The sequence below is a fragment of the Cryptomeria japonica genome, chromosome 4, assembly GCF_030272615.1.
Source record: "Cryptomeria japonica chromosome 4, Sugi_1.0, whole genome shotgun sequence".
Classification (NCBI taxonomy): domain Eukaryota; kingdom Viridiplantae; phylum Streptophyta; class Pinopsida; order Cupressales; family Cupressaceae; genus Cryptomeria; species Cryptomeria japonica.
In genome coordinates this window covers 306,063,372-306,078,234 of record NC_081408.1, presented here as the reverse complement: position 1 = coordinate 306,078,234, position 14,863 = coordinate 306,063,372, and positions in this window count along the sequence as shown.

Genomic DNA, 14,863 nt, shown 5'->3' with positions numbered 1-14,863 from the left:
ACAGTTCCTCCAGAGGCTCCCTCCGAGCTAGATCCTATAACTCCATTATTTTTTAATATTCTGATCTTTTCAACTTTATCCTTACACATCTTGGTTTCCTGAACAAGGACCACATCTAGTTTATGATCTCTTATAATGTTACATAACACATCCTTCTTGTGAGGGGCATTCAACCCTCTTATATTCCAGGAAATTATCTTCATACTTTAACCGGAGATAGGGCTGACTCAATGGAACACTGTGTTCAATCAACATGGTTCTTCCAACTTTCTTCTTCCCTCTGATGTTTTAGAGATGGTCTCCCCTTCTTTTTGTTTTGTCTTCCAACATCTACCTTTTTTCTTATTCTTGCTTCTAGTTGCAATAACTCCATTGGGTCCCTCCTTATTTGATTTTCCCTCTTTGGTGCCAAGAATCCTAAGATTTCCTTCCAAGATTTCCATTTCTAAACTATGTGATGGGGTTTTGCATTGGGATGGCTTTGGGCTTCCATTGGTTAGAAGCAACAGAGGCTCAAAATCAGAAAGGTTAAAATCTTGCACTTCATTACAGTCTTCCTCAATTGCTTTTGAGTAAGATGATGCAAACACATCATCATTGAACTTTCCTCTACTTTCTCCTGATTGACTGATCCAACCTCCTGGTCCTCTAGATCTTTTTTATTATTTAACTCTCTTCTTTTCTCATCTTCTTTATTACTTTCTATTTGATTATTAGAACATACACAAGCACAAGCACGTTTTTCATTATTACTATTCACATCCTTCTTCACCTCCTTTTTTGGATCCATTGCTTCCTTATCAAGATCATACCCTACTAATGGGTCTCCTTTTTTCTCTTTAGTTTGTCATTTCTACTTCTATTGCACACTGCTATCAGTCTTGCTTTCCTTACCCTTCTTAAGCAGACAGGATTTTGCCCAATGGCCCGATTTTTTGTAATGGAAGCAAGCAAACGTGAGCGATTCATATTCAATCGCTTGGGTCCATTGTTACTACTTATCAAGTTGCCATTAGTTTTATGTTCAAAGCTAATCTATATACTCTAGTCAGTTATCTCTACCGAAATATTCATTTGGTATGCACAGTCCAGTCGGTTATAGAAGAATGTAGTCAAGAGCCCAGTATGCACCAAGCTGTCTACCGAGTATCATTCCATGTCTACCGACTAGCAAAGATGATACACCGAGTTGATATACACTGAGTGAAATGTGTTACCAAATTCATCGAACCTGGACATACATATGGAAACATGTTACAAGATCAAGGAACATCTAACCATTATCACATTGGTAATTGCACTTAAAGATTGTGTATGATTTTGAGGTCATCTAACCAATGAAATATTTTGCATGGTTATTCATTCGATAAAACATGTTTGTAAGATCGAAGCAATGAATGGATCACCATCATAAGAGATCTATTAATACAACATGGATTAAGAACTGATATATACATGTAGCATGACAAAAAGGAAGATATAGAAATATATGAAGCAAGACATGTGAAAGCACTAAGTGTTATGACTGCTACAGAGACACAGAGGTCACCGAGAAGGATTTTAGAGAATAGTCAAAGAACAGAGTAAACAAAAGGGTTTATCGAGTTACTATATGGGTTACCGAGGTATGCTATAAGCAAGGTAATATTATTCTGAGCACATAGAATCTGCTATAACATTTCAGATGTAAAGTTGCAGATATTTGTAATGATTTTATTATAATATTTTGAAGTTGTAAGAGAAACCTTTAATAGGGTAAAAGACTCTAATCAAGTCTATAAATTGTAAAGCCTCTAACCAGGTACATAAAGCCTCTAACCAGGTGCAACATTTAGATTAAGTGTTGTAAAATCCTTTAGCAAGGTAGATCTAACAGATCTTGATACTCCTAACAGGGTAAGCTATCAGAAATAGCTAAACATGTAGCTCTAATCGAGCAACCTTTATTATTGCAGTAGTGAAGTTGTGGGTGTCATCCCCACTGCAGTTTTTCTCTCTAACCAAGAGTTTCTGCGTAACCAAAATATATGTGTTATGGAGTGAATCATGTATGATTGTTATCTATTTGTTTTAGCTTTATATTATGTTACTGCACTATTCGGTTTATGCATAACAGTAAAGTTATTGTTGAAGAAGGGTTTTGAAGTACTAATTCACCCCTCCCCTCTTAGTACATTAGCTTTCCATATTGGGCCTAACAATTGGTATCAGAGCTTCAATCTTGGAAAAGGGTTTAATTGCCTAAAGAGAAAGATCTTATCAATGGAAGGCTATAAACAATTTCGGAGGATTGTATATCTGCAAGAAGAGTTGGATCATGCTAATCAAGTGATTGCAGACATGCAAAGGCAAATGAAAAAATCTCTGAAAGTGAGAAGAAGATTATATGATAATTTGTAGGACTCTCAAGAGTTAGTGGAACAAATTGAGACATCATCTGAGAATAGTATGTTTGAAAAGACTGAAGAAATGATTGGAGTATTGAAAGAAAAGAACAAAGCACTAGCTGATCAACTAAAAGCAATAAAAAAAGAACATGAGCATTTTAGCACATAGATGACTGAAAATCTTGATGCATTGAGGACAATCGAGGATAAAGTAAGAGATCTAGAAAGAGAGAAACAACAACTTGAAGCCTTAGTATCTGATAAGAATGATGAAATCATAAGGATGACTAGAATTCAACAAAACCTGTCAGATCAACTAGGTTATGCACATCATGAAGCAACTCTGAAAGATGGTGAGAATCAAGCATTGAGACTTGAAGTATCAAGGTTGACCAATGAACTTGAAACAAAGATGAAATCCAAAGAAACACTGAACAAGAGTTATGAAGCATCAAAGATGTTGGATGAGCAACTGAACACAAGACGACCCAACAAAGATGCAGGACTCAGTTACAAAGGAAAAGACTCTACCAAGAAGGGAATCCATACTACCGAGAGAGGAGAATCATCAAAGCAAGCTGGAATCAAGAAGAACATCAAAAGAAAGAAACCTATTTGCAACTACTATGGAAATCATGGTCACACTGCCAACATGTGCCAAATCAGAAAAGGTAAGCAACTGAATGTCACTAAGTCCAAAGGTTATTGTTACAATTGCAATAAATATGGTCACACATCTAATCAATGTAGGACAAAGTCTGTTAACAATTATCAGAAGGCAAAATTTAAAAGGTTTTGTAAAAACTACAATAGATATGGACACAGTACTGAGAAGTGTTGGCTTAAGCAAAAGAACTATATGTGGTCTACACATTGAGCAAATGCTAGAGGTTACTGAGCTCGCACAGATCCTTACCAATAGTATTCTATAGTACCATGGGATTACAATACAAGGATATGGTGTGAATGTTGTGGAAGATATAGACATACAAGTGCCAACTATTTTATAAGGTTTGGAATGAACAACTGAAGATCATGGAGAAATCCTGGTATGGCATGTTTTCATTGTCACAAAGTTGGACACTTGGCTAGAGATTGCAGAGATCAACCTAGAAAAGACACCGAGGAAATAAAAAAAAAATTATAGATGATTTGGAGAAAGAAGGAAATTGTGTCAAATGAAGAAAGCACCTTACCTACCGAGTTAGGTGCACCTATTCCAAATTAATCAGTAAAGGTATGAAGGGACTGCATTCTCTCAAGGATAAATCTTAACAGTTCCTATTCTATTATGTACTTAATTCAAAATCTGCATAGTTAAGATGTAGTAGTAAGTTTGAAATTCTATCAAGTCTTTTGGAGCACTATACAAGAAACTTGTCAAGTCAGTAAATGAAGTTTGGTTACTTAGTTAAAGCGCAAAAGGAAAGAAAGTTTAGTGGAACCAAGTGCATTTAATGTTTTTGACCTAACCCGCATGGAGACCGATAAGGTATATTGTGTACTTAAAGCATTTACATGGTCATTTTCACTTACCAAGTTTTTGAGAGAGCAGAGCAAAGCAAATCTAAGGTGATCAAACCTCCTACAAAGCAAAATTCAAGGTATTTACATCAATCTCAATGCATTCTTAAGCTGGTTTACCGATCTTATCAAGTTATTATTATCTACTAAGTGTGAAGCGTTTGTCATTTGAAAATCCTCAAACCCTAAGGATCTTTTGTTAGTTTTTATCTGAAATATTCAAATGGCACCTAAGATCCAAGATCCCATCGTTGTTAAGAATGTAGAAAAGCCCTCACTAAAATACTCTTTAACTCCCAAAGTTGCATCTGAATCAGATGACAAAACCGCATTTTCACTCATCCCGGATAGAGTGTTATTAGTCAAGGATGTGAGATTCTTCACCAAATGTTGTGTTGAAGAACTCGGTCACGTTGAAATCAAAGACACCTATGATGAATTGTGCACTGATGGTAAATTAGATAGCAAGTATGAGCACATTAAGATCAAGGGATTAACTAAAGCCCTAACCTATCCCCATGTGTTCAAACCCCAGTGGGTCAAGTTTGTTCTAAGCAGAGTTCACGATGATTTCATGTGGCTAGAACAGCAACCATTTAAGATTACCAAGGAATTCATTCATCTGATTACCGGTTACCCTATTTATGATCATGCCCGAGCTCAAAAGATGATATCACATAAGGAATTGATCAGTTTAATCGGAGTAGAATCAGATTGTAGAGGATTGAAATTGAACAATGTCACTGATGAAGAACTAAAATTTGCCATTAGAGTAATAGGTTACTATTTCTTCCAATCGGCAAGGGAAAACAGTGTACCCTGTGCAGCAGTAGACTTAGCATACAAAATTGTGAAAAAGGGCATGAAAATTGATCTATGTGAGGTGTTGCTGAAAAACCTATTTGAGAATCTGAACACCATCAGGAAGCTGAAGAAGAACAACTCGGCTAATACACTAAATTTTGGATCACTACTTGTATATGCATATTTTTCTATTTTGAAAAATTCTTTCCATCAGTCGATAAAGTTGTTTGGGAACTACACCGACCAATCACCCATCAGATCAATGACTTCATTAAGAAGCTAGGTGATAATTTCAATGATATTATGGATGATTACTTTAGTAAATTTCAAGAGAAAATGCATAACAAGTACCAGATTCCACCCAAGCTAGTGGAGAAATACAAAGATGACATATGTTTTGAAGTAGACACTGATTACTATTATGTGAATGCTATGGAACCAAGAACTCAATCTTTGTCACCTATGGGTTATGAGATTGATTTTGACATCACACAATAGAAAATTGATGCATTTCTTACATTACCAAGGCATGCTACTGAGCTAAGGTATGGAACCTATGAAGAAGTGAAGGAAAAGGTAAAATTGAGCATTGTAGTACCCAAAGCTACAAGAAAGGCAACAAAGATGATAAAGGCATTATCGGAGAAATTTAGAGAAGATTCTTCCTCCACACCTATCAAAGGCACTATAGCCATTACCGAAGAGAAATCTGAAGCCCAAGAGGCAGCTATAACACTGAGCACTGAATTACCTAAGGGAAAAGTGTTGAAAAGAAAGAAACAGGATTCATCAAAGGCCTCACCGACTCCTCCAACAAAGTGACCTAACACTGGAGCATCTATAGCTTCATCGAGTAAGAAAAAAAAGAGTGTTACTATTCCCAAGGTAACAAAAAATTACAAGAAATCTACTCGGAGACTCATTTTGGCAAAAGAGTCTAGTGACACCGAATCTGAGGATGCAAGCAAATTTCAGATTGTCAAGAGCAAGAAGATAAATGTACATAGTGTTGAAAATTTTTGTGCTAATCTAAAAGAATATGGTGGATTTGGAGGATTCAGATATGTTAAGTATGAATCTAGAAATGAAGATGAAAAGAGACAAATTGAAGAAGTTGTCATTTGCACACTTTTGAAATTTTGATTAGTCCCATTAGAAGTCTCTAATTCTCTCCCAAAAGAATTATATGCACATATTGATAATAGGTGGCAATATGCCCTGGACTCGGAGAAACAGATCAGAGAAAGAAGTCTGGTATATCTCTTTCCTGACATGTCAATAGTCAAAATAAAAGAACATCTAACAACCTACCACATAAAGTTCCTCGTCAAATAAAAAGCCTTGAAATTGATGAATGGGCTGTATATTGAAGTGGAAAATGAGACAAAAGAAAAGTGGCAGGAAATATTTAGAAATAAGGATGCCAATGAGCAAACTGAAGTTGAAATAGTTGATGTCACTAAGCAAGATCCTGATGTTACCGAGCAAGACCCTGCTGACACCATTCAAATAGATGAAGATATCATGGATACAGAGGCACCATAATAGGAAATGATAGAAGGCAATGCATATGCAAAACTTGTATCCAGTGAATTAGTCTTGGAACAAGTTTAGCCTTATCCACCGGTCAATCAACCTATCTCAATCGAAGCCCCTCTAGATATGGATAAAGGCACCGAAGGTCACAAGTCTACAACAGGAGAAGGTACTACTCAAGAATAGATGTCTCAGGATCCTTCTAGCACTGAAAATGTTGCAACTGAGACACCAAGTACCGAGACACCAAAGGACACTATAGAGGCTAAAGAAACTAACCAAAGTGATGCCTCTACCAAGCAACCTACCGAGGGTCATCAAGCCTCACAAGCCATTGTCTTAGTTCAATCGGTGAAAGCTAAAGAAAAGAAGATGAAAAAGCATAGTTTCAAAGTAGATTTGTCAAAACCAATAGTGCTACCCAATGTTGATATATCCAAATTAAAGGGCCAAGCACTCATTGATTTTGGTGAACTATGCAAAGCAAAGGCCGAACAAGAGAAGCAAATGGCTATTCAAAAGAAAAATAAAGTACTTCAGAAGGTAAAAGCACTCTTAACAGATATGCTACCAGAAGCTACAATAACCAAAGATGCAGCCATCCACATTCAACTGGACGAACTCCTAACCATGATAGAGACATCTGGAGTTGATGCCTCTGAATATTTGAGCAAGCTAAAAGACAAGGAGCTCACTGCAAAAATGATAGAAGAGGTACAGAAAGCTATAGCTAATGGCAAAGATAAACTTGTCAAATTTATTGTTGAGTTGTCCCCTCAACTCAAGCACATTCTTTATTTATTTCAGAAACTCTATACATTTTATTTATTCATTAAAGACATAAAAAATAAAATAGAAGCAATTGAGAAAGAGATCACCAATCTCTCAAATAAGTTGACCACAGAGCCCAATTCAGTTCAGAATTTTTATACAAAGTTACAACAGCTCATGGCTCAACAATTGGACCTAAGAAATGAAGAACACAAGATCAGGATGGACATAATGACACTTCAGACATTATTCCTTCCTCATCTTTCATCTATCCAAGAACAGATCAATCGAGCCACATACTTATCTACTACACAAGAGGGAAGCACTCTAGATGACTTAATATCACTATTGGTTGATATTCAAGCACAGAATTCTTTAATGGACAGTGTAAAGGATGCCCTCTCTGTCACTCTCACCGAAGCAAGGACAAAGTATAAATCCATTTTTGACCAATTGCCTCCACCAAATGGTAACTAAGTCTTGATGTTTGTCAAAAAAGGGGGAGTGATATAGTATTCAAAGCATCAAAGTATAATATCAAACAAAAGGAGTGTAGTATACAGGAGGAGTATACCGAGTAGAGAGTAGATTATTCAAGAGCAGTGAACCAAGTAGTGAACAGAATAGTAAGCACATAAAACATTGATGACTGAGCATACAAAATTAGAGTTTTGTACAGTATATCGATAAGGGGAGTATATCTAGATATATTACTTCATTGACTATTGTATATACTATCAATATAGTCAAATTTTGCAAGTATATAGATTATTGAGTTATAATTTTGAAAGTAGTTTTTTGTCAAACATCTCAACTAATGTCAAAAGGGGAGATTGTTACTACTTATCAAGTTGCCATTAGTTTTATGTTCAAAGTTCTTCTATATACTCTAGTCAATTATCTCTACCGAAATATTTAGTCGGTATGCACAGTCCTGTCAGTTATAGAAGAATGTAGTCAAGAGCCCAGTATGCACCGAGCTGTCTATCGAGTATCATTCCATGTCTATCGAGTAGCAAAGATGACACACCGAGTTGATATACACTAAGTGAAATGTGTTACCAGATTCATTGAACCTGGACATACATATGGAAACGTGTTACAAGATCAAGGAACATCTAACCGTTATCACATTGGTAATTGCACTTAAAGATTGTGTATGATTTTGAGGTCATCTAACCAATGAAATATTTTGCATGGTTATTCATTCGATAAAACATGTTTGTAAGATCGAAGCAATGAATGGATCACCATCATAAGAGATCTAATTATACAACATGGATTAAGAATTGATATATACATGTAGCATGACAGAAAGGAAGATATAAAAATATTTGAAGCAAGACATGTGAAAGCACTAAGTGTTATGATTGTTATAGAGACACAGAGGTCACCAAGAAGGATTTTAGAGAACAGTCAAAGAACAGAGTGAACAGAAGGGTTTACCGAGTTACTATATGGGTTACTGAGGTATGCTATAAGTAAGGTAATATTATTCTGAGCACATAGAATCTGCTATAACATTTCAAATGTAAATTTGCAGATATTTGTAATGATTTTATTGTAATATTTTGAAGTTGTAAAAGAAACCTTTAACAGGGTAAAAGACTCTAATCAAGTCTATAAATTGTAAAGCCTCTAACCAGCTGCAACATTTAGATTAAGTGTTGTAAAATCCTTCAGCAAGGTAGATCTAATAGATCTTGATACTCCTAACAGGGTAAGCTATCAGAAATAGCTAAACATGTAGCTCTAACCAAGCAACCTTTATTATTACAGTAGTGAAGTTGTGGGTGCCATCCCCACCATATTTTTTCTCTCTAACCAAGAGTTTCTGCGTAACCAAAATATATGTGTTATGGAGTGAATCATGTATAATTGTTATCTATTTATTTTAGCTTTATATTATGTTACTGCACTATTCGGTTTATGCATAACAGTAAAGTTATTGTTGAAGAAGGGTTTTGAAGTACTGATTCACCCCTCCCCTCTTAGTACATTAGCTTTCCATATTGGGCCTAACATCCATTTCCCTAATTTAGGAATAATCTCAATAGATTGGGGCATGTCCATCATTTGATTAAAACTTACACAAATGTGAGCAAAGACTAACCTTGATCTAGTTGCAGTCATTGGGTCAATCGAGAGAAGTTATCCAAAAGAGCTCGCTATCCCTTTAAAGACTTCCTCATTCTAGAATTCTAGAGGAAGGCCTGGGAGGTGTGTCCAGACAGGCGCCGATACAAAAAAAGACTCATCAAGAGAGAGGTTAGGAGCCCATTTATGTAGAGCCAAAGTTGACTTGCTGAACATCCATGGGCCTTCATAGAGAGCCTTATTCATATCTTCTTCAGAGTTAAAAGCAAAGGAAAAAAAGCCCCTAGGCAATGCCACCACATCCACTTGACCCTTGAGAACCCATTTCCTCCTTATAAAATTCCTAACAACATCAATGTTAGGCCTAAAACCAGCAAATCGTCTGATTAATGTCATGGCTAAACTAGCGACAGTGAGATCCACCAGCTTATCCAGAACATAAATAGCAACCAACCCTGAAAATGCATCAGAGATGTTTGTAACTGTCGGCAATCCTGATTTTACCAGTGGCTTCACTCCAAAAAGTGAAGACCATTTTATTTTCTTACCTCTATCATGTGGGTCCCTAGTTTTGGAATTTTAGTCTTCCACCGATTTGATTGTCTCCTTGTCCTCTTCTGTACCTTGGGATGCCTGGAAACTGGCCTGATTGCTAGTTCCACCCCCAGAAAGACTGCCTTCCCTAGGAAATCTGTCATTCCTAGATTTGAAATTTGGGATTCCTGATCATGGATCTCCTTGCCGCTCCACACCCATTTTCAACCATCAGTGACCCTACTGTTAAAATTGCTAAACTTGATGGTTACTAGGTGAGGTATGAGAATCTGAAGATGGAAGAAGATGAAAGGATTTCTTATTTAATGGAAAGAGTTAATGAAATTATTATGGGAATTTAGTGTTGTGGTGGATCTCTGAATGGAGATGAGATTGTTTCTAAAGTATTGAGAGATTTTCCACTAGATTACAAGATTGAGGATACTACAATTAATGAGATGAGAACATTGGCTAACACTTATGTTAATAGGGATACTTTGGGTGGAAAGTTATCTTCTTTTGAGCTTGATGAATTTGGTCCTCAAGGAGCTGCAAAGACTGAATCTACTTTTCATGCACCTACATCATCAACCATCAAGAGTGATTGGAAAGATTTATATGCAAAGGAACTGGATGAGATGAAGAAAGAAGATGAAGAGTTTGAGCAACTTGAATCCCTATTTGCTAGAAGAGTACCTAAAGGTCCAGCAAGAAGTAAGTATGAAGGAAAATCACCTTTTGAATGTTTTGCATGTAATAAGATAGCTCATTTTGCATCTAGATGTCCTAAGAGGAATTCAAGATTTGAAGAGAAAGCTAGAAGATATTTTAGGCCTAACCATGATTATTAGAACAAGAATAAGTATAGGAGAAACAAAGACAAATCATGTTACTATGTGGATGAGGAAGGTGTGATTGATTCTGATCATGAACCTACACAAGATTCGGCTAGTGGATCCCGCAGTGGCAAGGAATGGGTATTTTTGGCTATCAAGAAAGATGCTCTGGTACCTATTATTCAAAATGAGGAAAAGGCCCTTGCTTCTAAAATTGAATCTACGAGGATGAATGGGTGATATTTTGTGACAGTGGTTGTTCACATCATATAACTTGAGATAAAATGAAGGTTTTATCTTTGCAAGAATTTGATGGTGGACTGGTTAGATTTGAAGATGACAAAGCATGTATGATCAGAGGAAGACGAACCATATCATTGGATGGTAAGAATAACACCAATAATGTTTATTATGTTGAAGGTTTAAGGCATAATATTTTGAGTGTAGGAGAGTTGGTGGATAACGAATTTCAATTACAGTTCAAGGATGGAAAATGAAAAATCATTAACAGATCTAGATTGGAGATTGCAACCAGTACATAGAATAAAGGTAACATCTTTGATTTTAACTCTGGTGAGAAAACATGTTTGATTTTATAAATGATGAGAGTTGGCTATGGCATAAGAGGTTGTGTCATGTGAATTTTGATTGCATTGTAAAGATCAGTTCAACTAAGGCTGTTAGAGATATACCTAAGATTGTGAAGCCCTATAATCCAGTATGTAAGGAATGTCAAATGGGAAAGCAGGTCAGGACTTATTTTAAGAGTATACAAGACAAATCTAATAATGTTCTTGATCTTATTCATACTGATTTATGTGGTCCTGCTAGAATAAAAAGTTTTCAGGGTGAGATATTTTATGCTAATCATTGATGACTATTCTAGAATGATGTGGGTTACTTTTCTAAGAGAGAAATCTAAAGATTTTGAAAAGTTTAAGATCTTTAAAGATAAAGTTGAGATAGAGATAGGGTTGAAAATTAAATGCTTAAGGTCAGATTAGGGTGGTGAATTCACATCCGGTGAATTTAATAGTTATTGTGAGAAGCATGGGATAAGGAGACAATTGTCTGCACCTCGGACACCTCAGCAAAATGGTGTTGTGGAAAGAAAGAATAGAACTAACTTGGATGCGGCTAGAACTATGATGATGGAAGCTAATTTGCCTCATATCTACTACAGAGAAGTTATGAGCATGGTGGTATACACATTCAACAGAGTTCATATCAAAGGAGACACCAGTAAGACACCTTATGAGTTATGGTTTGGTCATACACCTTCAGTTAAGTATTTCTAAATCTTTGGTAGTAAATGCTATATCAAAAAAGATGATTCCATTGGAAAGTTTGATCCTAGATGTGATGAAGGGATATTTCTTGGTTATTCTAATAAAAGAAAAGCATATAGATGTTATAACAAAAGATTGTAGAGAATTGTGGAGAGTGCTAATGTCAAGGTGGATTATTTGTACAAGGGTCAAATCATAACTTATTAGAGAGATCCAGAAGTGGAGGTGACCATAACTAAACTGGTAGCACCTACACCCAAATAGAATGTTGAACCAGTTACTCCTACAGTATTAGAAAATTCAACAGTGACCAAAGATCAAAGAAGAGAAACAGAAAGTCAGAAGACTCCTCGGTATGTAAGGTTAAATCATTCAGAAGATTAAATCATTGGAGACAAGAACAAAGGATTAATGACAAGAAGAAGGTTGGTAGCTAATGAGGTATGTTTAATTTCTCAAATTGAACCGGCATAAATTATTGAAGCTTGTAAAGATAAATATTGGATGAGAGATATGGAAGAGGAATTAGATCAGATAGAAAACATCAACACATGAACTTTAGTTCCCCGACCTAAAAATAAGAATGTTATTAGAACTAAATGGGTTTTTAGGAATAAATTGAATGAGGATGGACAAGTTGGGAGGAACAAGGCTAGATTGGTATGTAAAGGATATTCTCAAAAGGAAGGAATTTATTATGATGAGACTTTTGCTCCAGTAGCTAGGATTGAAGCTGTGGGATTATTTCTTTCTTATGTTGTGTAGTACCCCTTCTTGATCAGACTATTTTAGACTCATGTTTGACTTCAATAGACTGCTTAGTGGATACATTATTGTTATATTTTATTCAGACTTTATGTGATGTTATTTCATGCTTTAAGTTGATTTTTAGTGTATGCTTTCATGTAGTATTTCCTTACTTATGTTAAATATGATTTTTATAGATTACTAACATGGACTGACACATTTACTTTATATGTGTGATGTGCTATTTACATGTTTCATGTTTGCAAGTGTATGGGATGGGAGGGGATGATTTTCCTTCACTCACTCTGATGAGACGAGGAACGTCATGATTCTCCTTCATCAGTATGCATGTCATGTCTATTTATATATTTGTCAATATGCATGTGTGGTTCTTTGATGCAAGACATTGCAGGTACAAGTACCGGGTAGGTACGGGGTATCGACTCCACCTGGTTTCACAAGTATGAACGTGCCTTATTTATCCAATGGGAGTGGAGGAGATAATTGTTAGACCCTAAATTGACCCGTAGTTACACTCATGTAAGTGTTGTCAGTCGGTCATCTTTTCCTATTTGACCAGTATGTGAGTCATAGTGCTTTGGTATTTTTGTTTTGTGAGTCGTCATATGGTCTTCTCTCATTTTGCGTGCTTCCAGTTATTTCAAAAGATTTAAATTGAGTGAATTGTGTTATTTTGTGTTGGCGTATTTAATTTAATTAATATGCCTTGAGTCTATTGATTTAATTTAATAATGGAGTTGTTAAATTAAATGGTTAAATTGCATGTTATATTGTGAAAATAGTTGTATTAAATTATTTGAAAAAAGAAATAAGTTAAATGCTATGCTATTTGAATTTTAGTACAAATGTTGAGTTAAATTCATTAGGGGAAAAGAAAATAAATAAAAAGCATTTCCATTGACCCTTTAGTTAACTTTTAGATTTTTATTTTTGTTTAAAAAGAATTGTGTCATGAAAAAGGGGAAATTAGATTTGATTACTTTTTAAATATTTTATTCCTATTGGTTGGGGAAAACTTTTAACCTAAAATTTTAGGTTGAAAATATTTTTCCTATATTACCTATGAGCTCACAAGAAGGGAAGGAGGATTTTTGAAAACCAAAACTTGGAAACCATTTGGAAGGAGAAATCTGGATTTTAGATTTGGTGTGAAGGATAGAAGCTCTTCTACAATTTTCTTCCTGGATTGCTTTTCAGGTTGGGTAGATTTCTCTCTTTTGTTGCAATAAAAATTTATATGTTTTTGAGATTTTTCCTATGTGTGTGATTGAAAATTGTTAAATCTTATTGAAAATTCTTGTTTGAAAGTTTGGTTTAGAAATAGAGTAGTTTGCTCTTGAATTTAATTAAATCCAAAATCAATGTGTTTTTGTTGAAGAGATTTTCCAATATCTTGTTGGTTGTGTGCTTTCAAGTTTTTCCAAAATTTAGTTTTGAGTAATCTTCTCAATTTGAGTATTAAAAAATAAATTTTTGTTTTCTGTATGTTTACAAGTTTTTTTTATTTGTTCAAATTAGGGCATTATGTTGGCAAAATTTTGTCAATTTGCCCTCTTTGTATGACGCAAAGATTTTTCATGTGTGAAGAAATGAAGAAATGAATCAAATCCCCTCTAATTTCTTAAAATTATTTTGAATTTTTGCCCAAGATATTTAGATTTAGGTCTTTTATGCTTTATTTGATAGACTTAAATCCTTATTGAAAAATTTCATTCAAAGAAAAAAAATTGTTCACTGTATATTTTTTTTACCAGTGAAGTTTTTTGTAAGTATTTTAAAAATAAAAATTAAAAAAGAATATATAAAACCCCCCCACGTGGCAGGGTATACCCCACCACGTGAGATGGTAGCTTCTGCTACCATAGGGTAGCAACGCTACCACTTGGTAGCGCCTACTACCATATGGTAGTAGTGCTACCATTTGGTAGTGACTGCTACCGTATGGTAGCAACACTACCAAGAGGTAGCGACTAGTACCCTATGGTAGCAGCAGTACCAAAGGGTAGTGTATGCTACCATATGGTAGCAGGGCTACCCAAAGGTTGCAGCCACCGCTTAAAACCTTTTTCCCTCATCGCAGGATAATTGGAATCGCTTAAAATGAAATAGTGTTCGCTATTTTATAACAACGTGTTGATAAATTTTATGTTTTTGTTTGCTATATTATTTTATTAATATATATATATATACTTGTCTAATCAAAGCATTAGTTTTACGTGATCTCTTTGGTAAATTAGATTTACTTTGGAAGTAGATTAAATATTTTAATATAATTCATATGTTATATTTATATATATATATATATATATATATATAT